This window comes from Scyliorhinus torazame, chromosome 2, assembly GCF_047496885.1.
Source record: "Scyliorhinus torazame isolate Kashiwa2021f chromosome 2, sScyTor2.1, whole genome shotgun sequence".
Taxonomy (NCBI): domain Eukaryota; kingdom Metazoa; phylum Chordata; class Chondrichthyes; order Carcharhiniformes; family Scyliorhinidae; genus Scyliorhinus; species Scyliorhinus torazame.
In genome coordinates, this window is record NC_092708.1 from 55,264,037 (window position 1) to 55,281,890 (window position 17,854).

Below are 17,854 nucleotides of genomic sequence, written 5' to 3' on the forward strand. Positions count from 1 at the left end.
CTGCGTACTGCTGAGAGAGCCTCTTTGTTCATTGCAGAAATAGTGTCTGCAATGTTTAATCATTAAGTAGAGTCGCCTGTTTCCCCACCCACACGAAGTGTTCTGGTCGTTTTTCTTTGGTGGGGGGGGGGGGGGGCGGGGGGGGGGGGGGGGGGGGAGAGTGGCTTTGGTGTCCCATCAGTCGAGCTGGTCACTTCTGCAAAAGTCTTAAACTGCTAAAAGTTCGGTCAGGAGCAGTGTCGGAGAAAGGAACTCAAAACTTAACTTCTTGAGAAATGCTTTTGAAGAAAAGTTTGGGCATTGTTTTAAAGTGGCTCTGAATTGTGAGAGGGGTACGAAATCGACAAACCTCTCCCCCCCCCCCCCCCCCCCCCCACCCCCCCCCCGCAACACACACACACCGACCTCCCGTTTAAGTAAAGCAAATGCAGTCTTTTATTAACGAAATAGGGTGCAATCTAATAGTTAAAATATCGGTCGAGCGCTTCTGGCTTTTGAAGGAGAGGGAGAGAAAAAAAGAAACTATCATGGGATTAAGTGTTGTGGGGCCGACACTGCTGTTTCTGTTGAGCGACGTTAAGCAGTGAGCCTATCATCATGGTCGATTGACCCAGTGTGGCTCAGTCCAGGTTTCACCAATCCGCCCGGCCCTCAGTTATTTTTTTTTAAATAAGAAAATAAGAAGAGGGAAGAAAGAGGGTGGAATAGAGGTGGGGGAAAGTGCCTCCAGACAACAAGAAAATAAACTTTGCTCAAGGAGCCTTTTCCGACCGCGCTCAAGCACTGTTGCAATACTTTCATCAGGTGTTGCAAGTAACAGCTAACTGTAAAAGCGACACTCCGTTGCCATTTGCAGCTTAGTCTGGTGAGCAAATGTGTAGGGGGGGGGGGGGGGGGGGGAGATTGACTTTGATAATATATCCTACATTTTATTTTATCTGGAATAAAAGTCCAAAAGCGGGGTACATCAACTGCTCAGCTTACTTTTTAGCAGGTAGTAAAATAATTCATTAGAATTGAAAAGATTTATTCCCCCGCCCCCCTCTACTTACCTCAGACCAGTAGCTATCCATCATCAGCTGTAAACACATTAGTAAAGGATCTTTTCCCTTCTGTTAGGATGTATTGATCACTGTCAATAAAGGTACTTTGGAGGAATGGGTTAAGGGTAAAGAATCAGATACTGTGAGCAGAGTTTTGTCTGCACTCATGCAAAGAAAAAAGCAGTAATTCATTTATAGCAACATTGCTTTCAAGACTTAACAAAGGCAGATTCTTTCCAGTCCAAACATTTTACCCTGTTGTCATTCGTCCTGGCAGTGTAGGTGCACTTTCACTGAAGGGGGAAAGAAGGGAGAGCTTTCTGCATTTCTTTTTTTTTTCAAGCTTGCCTGGATATTTGTTCCGCTCCTTTCGCAGGAAGCGGCTTCCCAAGGTACATGCTATTTTGCGACTGTCACTAAAGCACAGGGAGAAGGTTTGCAGTGATCACACAGACAACTGATTGTCAGGGCTAATGTGTTTCATTTACATGTTTACAGCGTCAATAGTGCTAGGGTGTCCACTGTACTATTCAGTCCACAGTACCACAAGGGTGCAATTGTTTGCGCCTAAAACAAGACACCTTTTCTGATGGGCGTTTAGTTGACATTTTCCGAGTGTTTAAAAAAAATAGTGGGGAGGGCTTGGAGAGAGGGGATCGAGTCAGACTGGCTGCTGATGGCATTACTGTTGAAAATATAATGATTTTTTTTTGTTGTTGCTTTAAGCGTGTAACGTAATTAATAAAGATCTCCCGACATTTAATTGCTAATGTTTGAACACATGCATGCAGGCTCAGTAGAAAAATGAAGCAGGATTTTTAAAGCAAAATAATGTGGAGAAGCAACAATATATGGATATGGGGAAGAACAGCAGAAAGTGTGATGTTTTACATGCATTACCCCCCCCCCCCCCCCCCCCCAAAAAAAAACTTTGAAATGTAAAGGAAGTGTGCCATTGCATGTTGTTGTGGGAATAGTTATTTATTTTGTTGTCTGAGAGTTCTGCCTAACGGGAAAATATGCAGAGCAGAGGCACCGTTAGCTGAACTCTGACTCTGCGGTCTTTTGAATGCCTTAGGTATGATTTCACTTTCACTCACATCAATGGTGACCTGAATGCCTTTCATATCTGATCCGCCGTGTCTCTCCCAGTAAACATCCCCTGAGGGGGAGAACAAAGAAAGAGCTTCTTCTTCTTAATCACAATTCAGCCCTTTCACCGCCAGCAGGCTAAATTTGCATTCGGCATCAAGAACAAGATGAAAAGAAGAGTGAGAAGGGAAGAGAGAGAGAGAAAGAGAGAGGGGGTGAGAGAGTGAGAAAAAGGAGAGGAGGGTTTGATGTCGAAGAAAATAGCTTAGGTGTTTTGAGAGCTCAGTGGGCTTCCCCTGGTTACAGCCATACATGGCTCGCACTCTCCCTGTCAGCGTAGCCTTGGCCTGCATGATAGACAGATAGTGTTACAGGATGGCATGCCGGTACTATTCCTGGCCACTCGCTGCAACACTTGAGCAGAACTGTCTAAAGGGGATCAAATTCCACTCCCAAGTCTGCTTGTGCCCGAGGTCAGGTGTACATCCTGAAAAAAAAATGCCTGCAGGACAACATTTGTTGTTCCTCGGTTGCCTCACCACTAACTAATTCACCAACAATAATGACCGACAGTGTCTTTAGATTTTGTTCCCAACGCCCAGGCATGAGAGGGATATTCTTACGGGTTCTATTCTAGCTTCAGTCTACTTTCAATAGATCAAATACATTTTAGATCCTGCTTTTTTACATTAAAAAATGTAGCCTGTGTCGCCCTAACACGAATCCAGTTTACGTGGTATTCCACCCTACCCGAGCCTTGTCATGTCACCAAGTTCAAGGCATTTTTGGAGCTATTTAGTGGGTGAAGTTGACAGCTGTAGTTCAGTGACCACCTTTATCTTCGAATCTTAAAAGTGCAGCAGGCTTTCCGTTCCAAATGAACCTTCACGAATCTCACAGGCAGCCAAACAGACATTTTCGATGGATTCAATGAGGACAATTAGCAACCATTAGCTGGCTTGGTGAAATTAACAAGGAGAATGTCATTTTCCAAACCAGAGGTGCAGCAGAATTAAATTACTCTGTAGTTTTTTTTAAAAAACACGTCTTTCAGGGAACTGTCGGTCACGCATTATTTATCTTAGTCTCTGTACGCTGAGACAGTTTCCCAAATGCAAGTTTAGTTTGGGAATAGTTTCGAAGGGCGGTGTGTCGATTTCACGTAACATGCGTGTGGAGGTTTTATCTGATTCTGGTTTAGGAGGGTTTAAGGTGAGGTTTCTTACTCTTTCTTTGCTGTTTGCTCCTCACCCCGCCCGCCCCTTCACCCTTTTCCAACGAACACCTTCGCACACTTGGGAGAGGACTGGGAGGGGGGGGGGGGGGGTTGCTGGGATCATCCTTTACATTTGAGGACACTTTCTTGGCTCTTGTGAACTGCCACTTACTTTTGGCACCAATGCTGATAGAATCTACTAGAGATTTTTCAGAATTCAAATTTCACCATCAACCATGGTGAGATTCGAACCGGAAACAGAGAGCATTGCCCCGAGTTTGCCGTTTGTCAGTTCAGTGACCATAAGGGTTAGGGGGGGGGGGGGGCGGGGGGGGGGGCGATAAAGGCAGCAAATGTTTCAGTTTGGGGTTTTTTTTAAACAAAAAAAAATCCCTCGCTTGAAATAAAGTGCCATTCTGGAACATCGTTCGTGGAACTTTGTGAGTTAAATAAGTATGTGTCAGTGCTGGAGCAGCTTGGCAGTGTGAGAAACTAAGGGCATGAGCAGAGTGCGAATATGAAAGGTGTTTGCTATGTTGTTCGTGCCGGTGGTAAACTGTGAGCTCCCTTGGATGACACCGATCAACTTCCTTCTAAGGTGATATTCCACTCTGCTCAACTGCCCAACACCCCCTCTTCAAAGTCAGGCCACAAAGAGATGAAAGGGGTTGTAAGTGAACATCGTATAGCTTCATTATAGGCATCGCGCGGTTCCTGCAGGGATTGCGGTGAGGGTGTGATCAATTTCCAGTGCACATTTGGAAACAAATATTCTCCAAACTGGAGTTAGCCTCGCTATGGCCTCAGTGAAGCGGTGCTGGTTAAGGGTCACCGCACAAGGGAGATCATGAGTTCAGACAGTAACCCCGTCCTCCTTCCTTTAGTTGGTGATGGGCGAATGCGAGAGATCCCCTGGGGGGGGGGGTGTAACAGACACCGGGAAGGGTTAGACAGCCTTACGCCGTCTTTGCACAGCTCCCAGTGTCTCGCTGAGAAAGCTAGGCGCAAAGGCCGCGGCTCAGGTCATTTACCTGTCCCCTCCACCCACCTGAGGGAGAAGGGACACAGGAACAGAGTGCGGAGTGAGGAAGCTAACCTCAGGGCAAAGTGAATAAGCCAGCAGACAAGACAACGATAAATCCGAATGGAGAGAGAAAGGGGGAGGAAAACAAAAAGCAGAAACTAGTTTCGGAAAGGTAAGAATGTGGGAGGAATGCATGGCAGATCCCTTGGAAATGAGCCAATTGTGAACCATCCGGCAGATCGCAGTGGCCAATCAAAGGCAGAAAATGTCACTTCTGGATTTTTGGGTGGACAAGAGCGAGGGCTTCAGGAAAATGTGTCACATCAACCGGTGCATAAAATTACTGAATGGCGATTCTTTCCATAAAGTGACAGCTTGCACAGGGCGTTTTCCAACACATTCCAGGAACCAGAGGGAACAGTTCACGAGAAAATAGATAACCATAAAACATATTCGAAATAATACTATAAAATAAGATGCAGTATTGAATTGAATTATGCTGCTGTGGAAGCAACCACACGGTTGACGTATATGTGTGTTTGTGTGGTTGTGAATATATGTGTGTGTGTGTGTATATGTATATATAGTTGGCAAAGCTATTTTGGATGAAAAATGGAAATTGACAGAGCAAGTGGTGCCAGTGTAGTGAGCTGCTGCAGCTATCTCCCGCCCAGGGCTTTGTAGTGAAACACTAGTTTTGAGATATAATGGTGACATACGGCACTGTGTATTTGATTGTTAGGTGGAAGAGCACTTCTGGCAAGGTCACTGGCAGAGTGAACAATCAATAGCAGATCAGCAGATTGAGATATCATGACATGTCGAATCCAAGCCATTTATTTATTGACATGAATTTCGATTCTTCGTATACTTTGATCTAAACTTCATTTTGAAACTGACATTCCTCGTTCATTTTTTTCCTCCCTTTTCACTAAGTTTCCCTCTCATCGCCTGCATCCTCTTTCTCCCACTAACTGAAACATTCACCGGGGCTATGAGTAGGATGGTAGGTGCTCTGTCCATAGGCACTTCTTATGTTAGTGTCCTTTGAAGATGTACAAAGTTACGACAGAGGGTGACTCCATAGCTGTCCTTTCCCTACTCCCTCTGGGAAGTACCTTGATGTGACTCAATGCCTCCCTGGAATAACACAGATGAGAAAATCACTGTGTCGGGAATCAAACTGTTTTTTTAAGAACCTGGTTTGTTGAACCTCCCTAAACTGTGATGAAACTTCATTTCAAAACTAATATGTAAGTAAAACACAAGAGACATCTATGTTGTGCCAGCAAGATTAAAAAGGGTTGTGAAGCACGTCTTTTTTTAAGATTAAAATTAATGATGATAATATGGATGCATAAGAATTTCTGAAACCTAAAGGCTAACTGGTCAATGAACTATTTTTAAGTGCATCTGATTGCACTGTTTTATGCTGCTAAACTGTGGCGCTGACCAACACTTCCTCAGAGAATACGTGATAAATGCAAAGCAAGATTAGCTCCTGCTCCTTTGAGCCCTTCTGTCCCTCTGCGTGACGTTGAAAGTTTAATGTAAGCTGCCGACCAATGCAGATGCCTGACTTTGGAATCCAGTTATTCTAGGATAGAGGACGCCACTTATGCAATAAGTAGCCTGGGCACATGTGCCCCTTTATGAAATGAATGAAAATGAAAATCGCTTATTGTCACAAGTAGGCTTCAATTAAGTTACTGTGAAGTTACTGTGAAATGCCCCTAGTCGCCACATTCCAGCGCCTGTTTGGGGAGGCTGGTATGGGAAATACCCACCTGCAGTTGTATGCTCACCAGTGAAGTTCAATTGAGCATCCCATCTAAGAATCCCATGCTCATGGTCATTTCAATAAAGCAAGCTGTTCCTCCATTCCCTGGAAAAGGTATTCAGATTTGACAAAGAGTCATCCAGACTTGAAACGTTAGCCCACTTCTCTCTCCACAGAGGCTGCCAGACCTGCTGAGATTGTCCAGCATTGTCTGTTCTTAATGCAGTCCTGGTCGAATTTTGTTTTTAACTCCTTGTTGGTTTATTGTGGGTTTTTTTCCTATGAAAGCTTCCATTATAGAGGACCGCAATCTCACCACTGTAAAATTATCAGTGCCCATTGAAACAAGACCCTCTCTTAAAAAGGAGCCCATATTCTAGCGCAAAGCAATTCCCAAGCCATTCCACACAGTTTTCTTGCTGGGAATGATTGGATAGTTCGAACAAATTACTTGTCTCAATAATGTCCCCGTTATGAGGCATTAATTGTCCTTCACATTTCCTTTCATTTGATAATGGGTAGAACATATGCTTTTTAATTGATTGATATTCTATATTAATTAAAATCAAAGCAAAGCAAATGATCGGAGAGAGATAATACAATTGAATTTCCAAGTTTCTGCTACGCAACAACTCTTCAAACTAAACATGGGGGCCTGGGGGAGAGGAAAACAAGTTTACCTGAATAAGGAGTCTTATTTGTTGTTGGAACAACAAACAAACAAAAGGCAGCGCAGATGCGACTAGTTCAGATGGCCCTTGTCAACTTAACGACTCTTGAAGATGCAACCGAACTGAATCCAACCTTTGTACCATTTTCTATACCCCGATTCTAGTATCCAACAGTCTCGCTAATCCAGCAGATTTTGCTTTCAGCAGATTAGTCAAAGTGTCAAGCCCTCCCTTGCATTTGGTTCAGAAAAAAATAACATTCTTTGACGTTTATACAGAGAGCACATTTGGACTTGCTCAAACAATATGCCGCGTGGATTTAGTCCTCCTGCCCTCCAACACCTTTGAAACTTGTATGTGTTCATATGCCTGTGTGTGTGTGTCTGTACTTGTGTGTATGAGGGGATTTGTTGCACGTTGTTGTGTTAAGCAGTGGCTGTTGCTAGCCACAGTACACACACATCTGTGGCTGGCAGGAAGGAGTTGTCTTCAGTAATTAATGTAATGAAATATTCATCTGCGCTACCTTTTCAGTAGTCTCACAAATTAGGCTGTAACACTTAATGTCTGCACTGCCTCCGTTTTTATTATAATGGCAGGTTTTGCATCCGCAATTAGGACTTATACTGACAGTTACAATTTCCAAGGGATGGTAAACAGCGTGGTGTATGAGAAGCGTAATCCACGTGCAAAGCCCCCATCTCTTTAACCTTGTTGTTTTTTGTGCAGAGGTTACCTTTTCCCGACAGTGCAAAATCGACTTGACATAACTGTTCATCAGTTTCAAGGTTCTCCCTCGAGGTATTTACATCAAATCAGCCCAGTCAAGCTTCAAGTTGAAATTGGCAGCCCAGAAACTGACAGGGTTGGGACTGGGAAAGAGACAGCACATAGGCAGCGAATTGACAGCAGCAGGGTGAAAGAGACAAAGCTTCTCGGCTTCTGTGGAAAAAAAAAAGATCAGCCCTAACGGTGCAGGTCAGCAGCAACGCAAGGCACTCCATCAGTGCTAGTGTGCTGTTGTGTGTTTATTCTGGGGTGGGGTGTGTGAGGGTGAAGGAGAGGGAAAGCTAAAACATTGTAATAGTGGGGCACAAAAAAGGAGACATTTTGTCAAAAAAAATGTAATTAGTTCTACAGTTAAAGTGTACGATATTTCGGCACTTTTGGTTTTAAAGTGAGAAACTGCAAAACATTTTTTTTGAAGTGTTGGCTTCATTTAATAGCCCATGAGTTTGTGAGATTTCCTTAAGAACAGGATCAAACTCAAATACTGCAATTGCAAAAGTTATTAGAATACAAAAAAATCTTATTGATACAAATATACTTCATTCAGGGGGCAGCAAAAGGGGCTGTGAGGGGTGTTTTATATGAGTGGCAAGAACTAAAATCATAAGTTTAAAAAAATGCGCAGTAAATGAAAAAAAGTGGGAAAAAAAGAACATCCCAAGGTGTCCATTGTGTTTCAAAGGAAGTAAACAGCAACCATCGATCCTCTGTCGAGACACAATGGAAAGTTTTGGGTGTGCTGTGAAGAAATAAATGTGTAGACCCACTTAGTTTCTGAATGCTTCTTTCATACCGCCAAGACAGCCCAATGGCTGAAAAAAATGTCTGTCCTATCTCTATTCAAGTAATAAAGTTCACCTTATAAGTTAAACATTCTTTGAAACACTTTTCTTCAGCTTTGCATTTGACAGGCACTGGGCATCTATTGAAGGCTTTTCGACAGGCAGTGTTGAGCTAAAGTGGTGTGACCAGAGAGTTTTGTTAAGCTCTGAACAAAAGATTGGAGATGCCTCACTGGCGTTGTCCACGCATATATATGGGCCTTGTCACAGTTTTACTTGATTTAATGCTCTGTTTATTCCTATCTGTGCTTTGAGACTTTTTGCCAAGGTGCAGACAAGCAGCTCTGCAACTAGACTCTGCAACCTGAAGGTTGTTTTTTTGTGTGCGTGTGCGAAAGACAGAATTACAGTTCACTTCTCAGGTTGTTGTAAGAAAGAGAAACGTTTGTTGTGAGATTTAATTGTGGTGGGTGGTGGAGCGGGGGGATGGGGGAAAAGGGCACTCTGCAGAGGTAGTCATGGGAAGTGTCTTTCAACTGGAAAGAATGCATGGCAGGTCAGGGTGTGAGTTTGCAGGGAGTCATAGCTAGTGTAAACCCCAGAAGCAGGTACTTTGTTCCCTGTCAAAAATCAAAAGCCACACCAGTTATGAAAAGGTTGGTGGTGTCACTTTAAGTTGTGACAGCTACAGTTGTCATAGCTCCCGCAACATTATGTTATTGTGAGCCTCCCCCAAGAAGTCATGACACATTCATGTTCCCTTCGAGTTCAAATGCTCCCCCCACCAGCCTAGCATGAGAATTGTCCAAAAGTTGAGATGGTTTCCCATCCATGTAAAGGATTAGATCAACTGAAGTGAGTTTTATCTACTGCAAAATATCGTTCATGCTATATTTGACACTCCAGCCAAGAATGCAATCTATCCTTCAGAAGAGTCCCTGTTAAATTACCTTATTTACGTGCTTGTTGCTTCTGAGGGGTGTTGAGGTTAATTATGAAGTAAGAGAAAGAAACAAGACTATGAAAGAAAGCAGCATGAAGAAAAAACACAGGGCACAGGATGGAAATAGTAATGGAACTGACAAGTTATACCTAGAGAAGAGCCACAGACATAGAAAATAGAAGCAGAAGGAAGCCATTCGGCCTTTTCCCCTGCTCCGCCATTCATTATGATCATGGCTGATCATCAAGTTCAATACCCTGATCCTGTCTTCCCCCATATCCCTCAATCCCTTTAGCCCCAGAGCTATATCTAAATCCTTCTTGAAATTACACAACATTTTGGCCTCAACTACTTTCTGTGGTAGTGAATTCCACAGATTCACCACTCTTTGGGTGAAGATATTTCTCCTCACCTCAGTCCTAAAAGGTTTCCTCAAACTATGACCCCTAGTTCTGGACTCCCCCACCATCGGGAACATTCTTTCTGAATCTACCCTGTATAATCCTGTTAGAATTTTATAAGTTTCTACGAGATCCTCTCTTACTCTTCTATACTCCAATGAATATAATCCTAACTGACTTAGTCTCTCTTCATTTGACAGCCCCGCCATCCCAGGAATCAAACTAGTATAATAATAATCTTTATTATTGTCACAAGTAGGCTTACATTAACACTACAATGTAGTTACTGTGAAAATCCCCTAGTCGCAACAATATGGCGCCTGTTCAGGTACTCTGAGGGAGAATTCAGAATGTCCAATTCACCTAACAAGCACCTCTTTCGGGACTTGTGGGAGGAAACCGGAGCACCCGGAGGAAACCCACGCAGATACGGGGAGAAGGTGCAGACTCCACACAGACAGTGAAACAAGCAGAAATCGAACCTGGGACCCTGGTGCTGTGAAGCAACAGTGCTAACCACTGTGCTACCGTGCCGCCCATAATCTTCGCTGCACTCTCTCCTTGGCAAGAACATCCTTGCTCAGATAAGGACACCAAAATTGCACACAATACTCCAGGTGTGGCCTCACCAATGCCCTATACAATTTTACAAATACAATATTACAATATTATAAAAACACACAGATACATATGAAAATGAAAATCGCTTATTGTCACAAGTAGGCTTCAAATGAAGTTACTGTGAAAAGCCCCTAGTTGCCACATTCCGGCACCTGTTCGGGGAGGCTGATACGGGAATTGAACCGTGCTGCTGGCCTGCCTTGGTCTGCTTTCAAAGCCAGCAATTTAGCCCTGTGCTAAACAGCCCCTGCATCAAGACACAGGCTCTGACAAAGCACATCCAAACATATATCTCATAATTGTCACTGGTATTACATTGAAACCAAAATGCTTGCATTGTGCACATCAATATCAGAGATTACTTTTCATGAATAGATACACAAATCTTTTAACTCCCTATAACAATACTTATCCTTAGAGAAAGAGATTTGGCATTGGGCAACTAAAAGCATCGGAATTTAATGTTTCAAAAATGATGGTGAGATGCCTGGTCTTCAGGGTGCAAATCATCCTCAGAATCAGATCAGTTAAAGACCAACTTAATTTAGTTGAAACTTTTTATCCCGCCCCACCCCGAACTGTATGCCCCATGAGCAAACTCTGAAGATGTGCAACAATGTGGCGTGGTTGGTTCCTAACTGCCCTCTGAAATGGCATAGCAGGCCATGTAATTCAAGGACCAATTAGGGATGGGCAATAAATTCTGGCTTTGCCAGAGATGCCCACATCTAATGGAAGAATAAAGAAATAATGTAAATGTCGAGATTGTTATAAACACATTTTAGGATTATCGGCATCAAAAACTAGAGACACAATGCTGTTAAATCCCATGAATCTGAATCCACATGTCAAATAAGATGAACAGTTAAATCTAATGTTTGGAAAGTAGCTCTCCTTCCATCAGTGACGTACAAACATCCCAAAGATTTGTATATAATTGGATGAGGTTGTAACAGTCTGATTTGAATCCTCGATCCTGCCTAGCCCCATTCTCTCTGCTGAACATTTGGACATGTAACCAGGTAGATACAATTGCGGCTCATGCCTTGGTTTAAAGGGCAATGGAAATCAAATTCTTTTCGATCAAATTTGAGCTCCCATTACAAGCAGGAGAGGAGCAATTTGACACTGATGATATGTTTGCCGGTTTATGGCCCAGTTATCAGCACCCTGTGGTGGAAAAAAAAGGATTCCTGCCCAAAACTAAGCAGGTAACAGTCCATTCTTTAATAGTAACTGTTCAGAGATACTGCCTGGCTCGTCTGCAGGTAGCTCGTCCCTTCCACTGAGGTGTTTGGAGCTAGGATTTTGACATTAGAAGTAATAGAAGTACATACTTATGTTTCCTTGGTGGCAACCTTCTTTCCAAACAGTTGCATAACCTATACTCATGAACATAGGCTGCCCTTGTGCATCGTCTACATACCAGTTGATTCGTGACAATCAAGTACCATTTGGAAAGAGCAATTTTGGTCCCATCAGTGCTCCCATATATAATAACCACACAGTAAAGGTGCATCGCCCAATGATGGTGTACATTGCAGCTCAGTTGAAAATCACCGATTTCAGAATATGCTTCATAACCCATAATCTTGTAAAATGATTTCTAGAATCTACTTAAAGGTACTTTCCACAAGGTTTTATATTTTCTCCCACATGATACATCGTCACTTTTGTGTGAAGAAATAAAACAAAGCATAAGGAGTTGGATGAAGTCGTGGAGTATTTATGAAATTGTTCAGTGTTTGTTGAAATTATCTGGAATTATCTTGGTGTTATTTTCTAATTGTAAAAAAAAATTGACAGTGAGTATTTCTTAAAGGGACCTGACAAGCTGACAAAGTGGAACCTATGACTCACTCCTGCCTCAAACCATCAAGTGACATGCAGGGAGTGCATATTTTAATAGCTGGGCGTTGGAATGAAGATGATTTTGAAAGAGGTCAAATCCTTTCTTGTCAATCTGAGAAGGGTTGGCTCTCTGCTGTAAAATCAGTTCTGAGTGCCATTAGTTTGGCGTCCTTGATATTGAATGCAGGTTTTCTGTGAGTTCTGTCTAATCTCTACACCTTCCCATATGAAGCAGTCAAATGCCTGTGTTCCTGTTATTCTCTCCGGCTAAATTTGTTTAAAGTGGCTGAGGCCTTTGAAATGTTGAATTCCCTTGATGCTATCACTTTTGTCATTTAACGGCTTTGAGAATAATTGTCGCTACAATTGAAATGTTTTCAACTATTGGGGCTGAGAATGGAATTGTCAATGATATAAGCAAAAAAAAAACTTTCTGTTTCAAATGGCACTTGTGAAAAGTGTCTGAATTTGTAGCTAACACTCAGGGAGGAGTTAGAACATAGCCCTCAAACTAAGAGCAAAACACTACATTATTTTAATGGTGTATAAATTCAGTTTGAAGACAATTTTGCTGTGTGAAATGAATACTGAACTCAAATTTAATCGTAGCCACCAAAACCCTTTTTTGTGAGTTAATGTGTATTTTGATGTTTTAATTAATTTTTACATTATTACTTCATTTATTTAGGCATGAGGCAAAATTAATTAATAATTATAATAAGAGTAACTCATTCCCAGGAAGGTTATACTAAAGTAATTACAAATTAAAAATGGAATCTTGTAGTTTTGCTTTGTGTTTTAAGTAATGTGCAATAAAATAATTTAAGGCCAAAAAACTCTTTCATTTGCAATATAATTGCTTCCTTTTGCACATCTTCAGTACAGTTAATTAAAAGCACTGATCATATTCAGTTACTCTACCTTTGTACTGAAAGTATCTTGACCAAATGAGAAAACAGGTGCAAGTATATTTAAAAGTAAAATTGCAATTAGCATCAGAAATTGGGAAATTGAATAGGAATTGCAGTTAATTTTAGTCAGTGACAACATAATTTAACCACCTCAAACACAGATAGTGCTCAAACGAACAATTACCTCCTTCGCCATGTGCAGTCTGCAGGTGAAGTGTTTGCTAAATATTTAGGCAACGTGAGGATGTTTTCTCCCATTGAATTTCATCTAGGACTTTGAATGAGTTTCTGCAGTGTGGAATGGGAGAGAGGAACTGAAGGAATAATTTCTGGTTACAGGTGTAGGAATAGTTTAGATATTATTTCTCCTCTGGAAGAAGTTGAGCTGCCTTCAATGCGGTCTTTTCACATGGAACACATTAACCCATTAAGGGCCTGGCTGTGACTCTGCATCCCTACGGTATTGAAATTTGCTCTGCTCATTCACAGAATTGTATCCTGTGCATTTCCTGAATTGGCATTTCATTGGTAACTGGCGTTCAAAATACGCAGAGTACAATTTGTTTTTAGTAAGGCTGACAGTGAAAAGGAGGACTGGAGAAGAATTGTTAGGTCGATGTGCCGCTGCAGAAGGTGGATACAAAAGGTGTCATATTTTCTTGTTGAAGTGAGGGAAAGGAGAAAAGTCTATTCAGTGCAAAGACACCTTCCAGACGTTAGAGTAAATTTTGTTATGTCAGCCTGGCTTGGGCTACTTAATTTTCAATCTGTGGAGTTCTATGTGCTTGTCTTGATAGGAGACATTGGCATAGTACCTGTGCTCTGTTTCAAATAGCATATTTAAACAGTATATTTTACATAAATAGATATATTTGTCAAGTATGCTTAAATGACACAATTCTATATACTGTTTACACAGTACCTTGCACTGTAGTTAAATGGAAACATTTAAGAATTGTTTTCTGTAATGAAACAAACATGTCGATACAGTGTTTACTTCTTTTTCTCTTCATTCAATTTTCTCCCCGTGCTATATTTCTCTTGAATGTAAAGGCTCACTCTTGGAGACGGTTCCATTAGGTTTTGGTGACCCTCTGGTACTTCACCCAAGTGGTCTTGACAGGTGGTGAATTCAAGTGTATGTGATCATATTGTAACTTTTTAAAAGGACCTGTTTGTACTGTACGCATCTATTGAAATGACTGTTTATGTCGTAACTGTGCTCAATTTAAATGGATGCCTTCATGCCAGAGGAATACTATTTAAATATTTAAACAAGGTATGCTATACCTGAATAGGTTAGTTTATGTGAGTGATACCCGTGATCTAATTTAACCAAACACATTGACACAATATATGTTGTGTTTTATTACATTATTATACGATATGCTAAAAATAAACATATTACTCTAATATAAACTCCACTCTGTTGTTTAAATAAATATATTTATATCATGCGCTTGACATGCAGATGATTATATAGTATATGCACTCTGTTAAATGGGCACATTTACTTTGTATTGTCTATTTAAAGGAATACATTAAAACAGTGCTCTCGTTTAAGTCAGCATGTTTCTCCAATATGTGCTCTATTTAGGAAAACACATTTTACACAGCATGTGCTGTATTTTAATATGTTTGTTTCAACAATATGTGCTCTATTTAAATAGACTTGTCCATACTGTACCTGTGTTCAGTTTAAATGGACAATTTTATACAGTATGTGCTCTATTTGAATAGTTTTACCTGTACAGTACCTGTGCTTTACTTAGATGAATACTTTTGTCTGATGCATAATTTATTTCAACAAACCCATCTACATAGTTCTTGTCTTCTATTAAAATCGGTTAATTTGTAATATTTTTCTTGTTAGATCAGACAATTAGTTTGACAGGTTTTATATTTGATTCATGTACTGTATTTCCTACTATGCTCAGTAAATTTGCTCTAAGAATGTCTTTATCAAAGCACGCCAATGCCGTTCGCATGGAAACATACTGGAGTGTATCATGGATACTTCTATTGGATTACATCAAATAGTTTTTATTAAAGGCTTTAAAAAAATGTTTTACCATATTGGATGCAAAGATAGCTGGTGTAAATTCTGGAATGGTCAATATCAGTTCATTTCCCCAGAAAAAGAAAATGTGGGAAAAAATAGCAAGTGGCAATTCTGCACTTTTAATAGCATTGGGGCAAATGATAATTGGTCACTAGGAATTAATTGTCCAGATTAGAGGATTACTGCAAAGATCAGTAAATAATTTTGGGACTTCAACCCAAGTTCTGCTCAGTTTGTATAATATCTTCGAGTATATGCTGTGTTTTCACAGACACTGTTTGAATTATTATTTTCATAATACTAGACACAAAAAACAAACCTTGTGTAGCACAAGAGAACAATCTAACCTCCACGGGGTTAGTTTAACTGTGTACTTCTGCCCTGCCACTTACCTCATTCCTAAAATCATAATGTGAAAATGATTCCTTCAATAAAACGAAGAGACAAAGCCAGGCTTCTGCAGGGAGAACAAGATGAAGTTTAGGCTTTACAGCCTTAATTAAACCATATACCACTGTCAAACCTGCTGTCTTATTCCAAAAGATAAATGCACCCCTATTTGGTATTCCATGACCAGGCACAAAGGTAGGAACTTTTACAGCCTAGTGTCAAATTGTCAGAGCTTTATCCAGTTCGCCGTGGATGGTGGAAATGTTTGTATTTTGTGTTTGGCTATGTCTTGGGACTGAAGATGCCTATTCTATACAGCATGTCAAATCTGGTTAACATGCCACTATTTATCTTTACTGCTTAACTGGCACAATAGTATGGTGCACCGAGTGCTTGTAGATCGCGCTAAGCATGTAGCTACTTTTTGACGCTTCCTTTGTGCTTCGTTGAGCCATTCCAGTGAGCAGGTCAGGCAATATTTCATAAGGTATTCTGGGATTTTGTGAACCTTTCAGATAACAAATTGTATTCGACAAGTTTAGCATGAGCGAGCTGTCTCAAGACCACTGAAGTATAGAAAATAGATGCAGGAAACATTGAGTAGCTAAGTTTTGTATGTGTCTGTTTGCATTGTGTGTTTGCGTTGTGTTGCGCCGTTTGTGTGTTGTCTCTATTGTGTTGATTGTGCCTTGCTTCTGTGTGTATGTTGCGTTCTGAGTGTTGTGGGGGTCGAGTTGCTCCACAACTCATTATTCCTGACAATCAGTCATTATTCTATTAGTAAACAATCTAATTGTTTCTTTTTCCTACTGATGCCACAGTTATGTAATCTTCTGCGGTTTCCCGTGTGCACATTTAAGCCATCAATCTGGATTCAAGGATCCCAGGAGCACCCCTGACCTGATGTAAGGGGTTCTGTTCCTTGGAGGTTTATGTAAATGGCTTTGTTCACACAAGGTTGTGGTTCTGTGATGTTCTCCATTTGTTTTCCATCCCTGTGTCCCAGAATCTGATGGTTGCATTCTGTAAGCTCCCAGAAGACTGGTTGGTTCACAAGAGTGAGATATATTCAATCCTTACTCACAGAAGGATTTTCCTCATCCCACAGAGGAAAGTTTTAAATCAGGTGTCAGCAGTATTTTTGAAAATAAAGAATAAAGAAAAAAAGAGATAGTTAAAAAAAATAGTCAAAAAATTCAGCTCAGGTGTCATCTTTCCTCCCAAGTTTCTCCCCTCCTCTCTTGAAGGTGCTTGGCTATACGTTCACAGTGCTGACAACTTTCCAGTGCCTTACCCATAATGACTTTCCTCTCAAAAGAGTTTAGACAGAAAGTGGTGGCAGGATATTCACAGCAGAGAATTCCTAACATACACACAACAGGTTGCTGGCTTAGATAGATTATTTTTCAAGACACTTCATGTACATTTTTATTTGTTCCATGTTATTACTGTAAATGGAGGATAATATAAAGAATATGTTAAATAGTAGAGAAAATAATATAACTCCCAAGTAACAAGGTACGACCCATTAATTAAGTGCTTTTGCACAACTCAGTTCCTGACTACAACATAGATAAGTATCAGTCATACCTGCAGATTAGAGAAAAGGAGAAGATTATTTATCTCCAGAATGTTTAATGGACTGTTTTCATAGTCCATTATTTTTTGGTTCTGGATTGAATAACTTGGTAATCTGTCTTCTGATTCTCTCTCGGGGGGAGGGAAAAGAGTGCCATCGCTCTCAGCTCCAGAGCTGTCAGTGGGAAAACAATCCCTAATTTCACCACAACACACTGTTTGCTTATATCCGCATAATGTAACTTGCACGCCTAGGATATGCAGCAAATGGGGAAAGCATGCATGGATTTCACAGGTAACAGGATTACGTGGGCATATAATTGATCCATGTGGGAAAAAAGACAGAGCTCATTAATGTGTCTACGCTTTGAAAATGGAGTTTATAAAATGGACATTCATACATTTGAAGCAATCAATATGTCAATTCTAACAGATCACAGTGCCAACTGTGTTATGAAGAGAGTGTCTACACCTACAGTCCTTTCCACTGCCTTAACCCACTCACAGGCATAAGCCCACAGCATTAATAGGGATAGAGTCACGATGCATTTGGAGAGCTTGCCAAAAGGGTGGGGGTTAATAGTTATGCATCTTTCAAGATGACCTGCACCAGCTGACTGGCAAATAATAGAATCTACATTCAAACAGTATTAAAAAACACTGGAATAAAGATTTGTTCTAACTTTTGGTTATTTCCAGA

General features: G+C 40.9%; 1 protein-coding gene across 6 annotated transcripts in view; it reads left to right on the top strand.

Moving 5' to 3' along the window:
* The window catches only part of zeb2b (zinc finger E-box binding homeobox 2b), a 154,633-nt gene that overhangs the window by 3,448 nt on the left and 133,331 nt on the right, over positions 1-17,854 (top strand). Inside the window, exon 1 of one of the 6 annotated variants that reach the window (XM_072471537.1) lies at positions 4,404-4,547. The exons of the other annotated variants lie outside the window; for them this stretch is intronic. The gene's annotated coding sequence lies outside the window, so the exon portion shown is untranslated. Of the gene's footprint in view, positions 1-4,403; positions 4,548-17,854 lie in introns of those variants that run through there. 6 annotated transcript variants of the gene reach the window in all.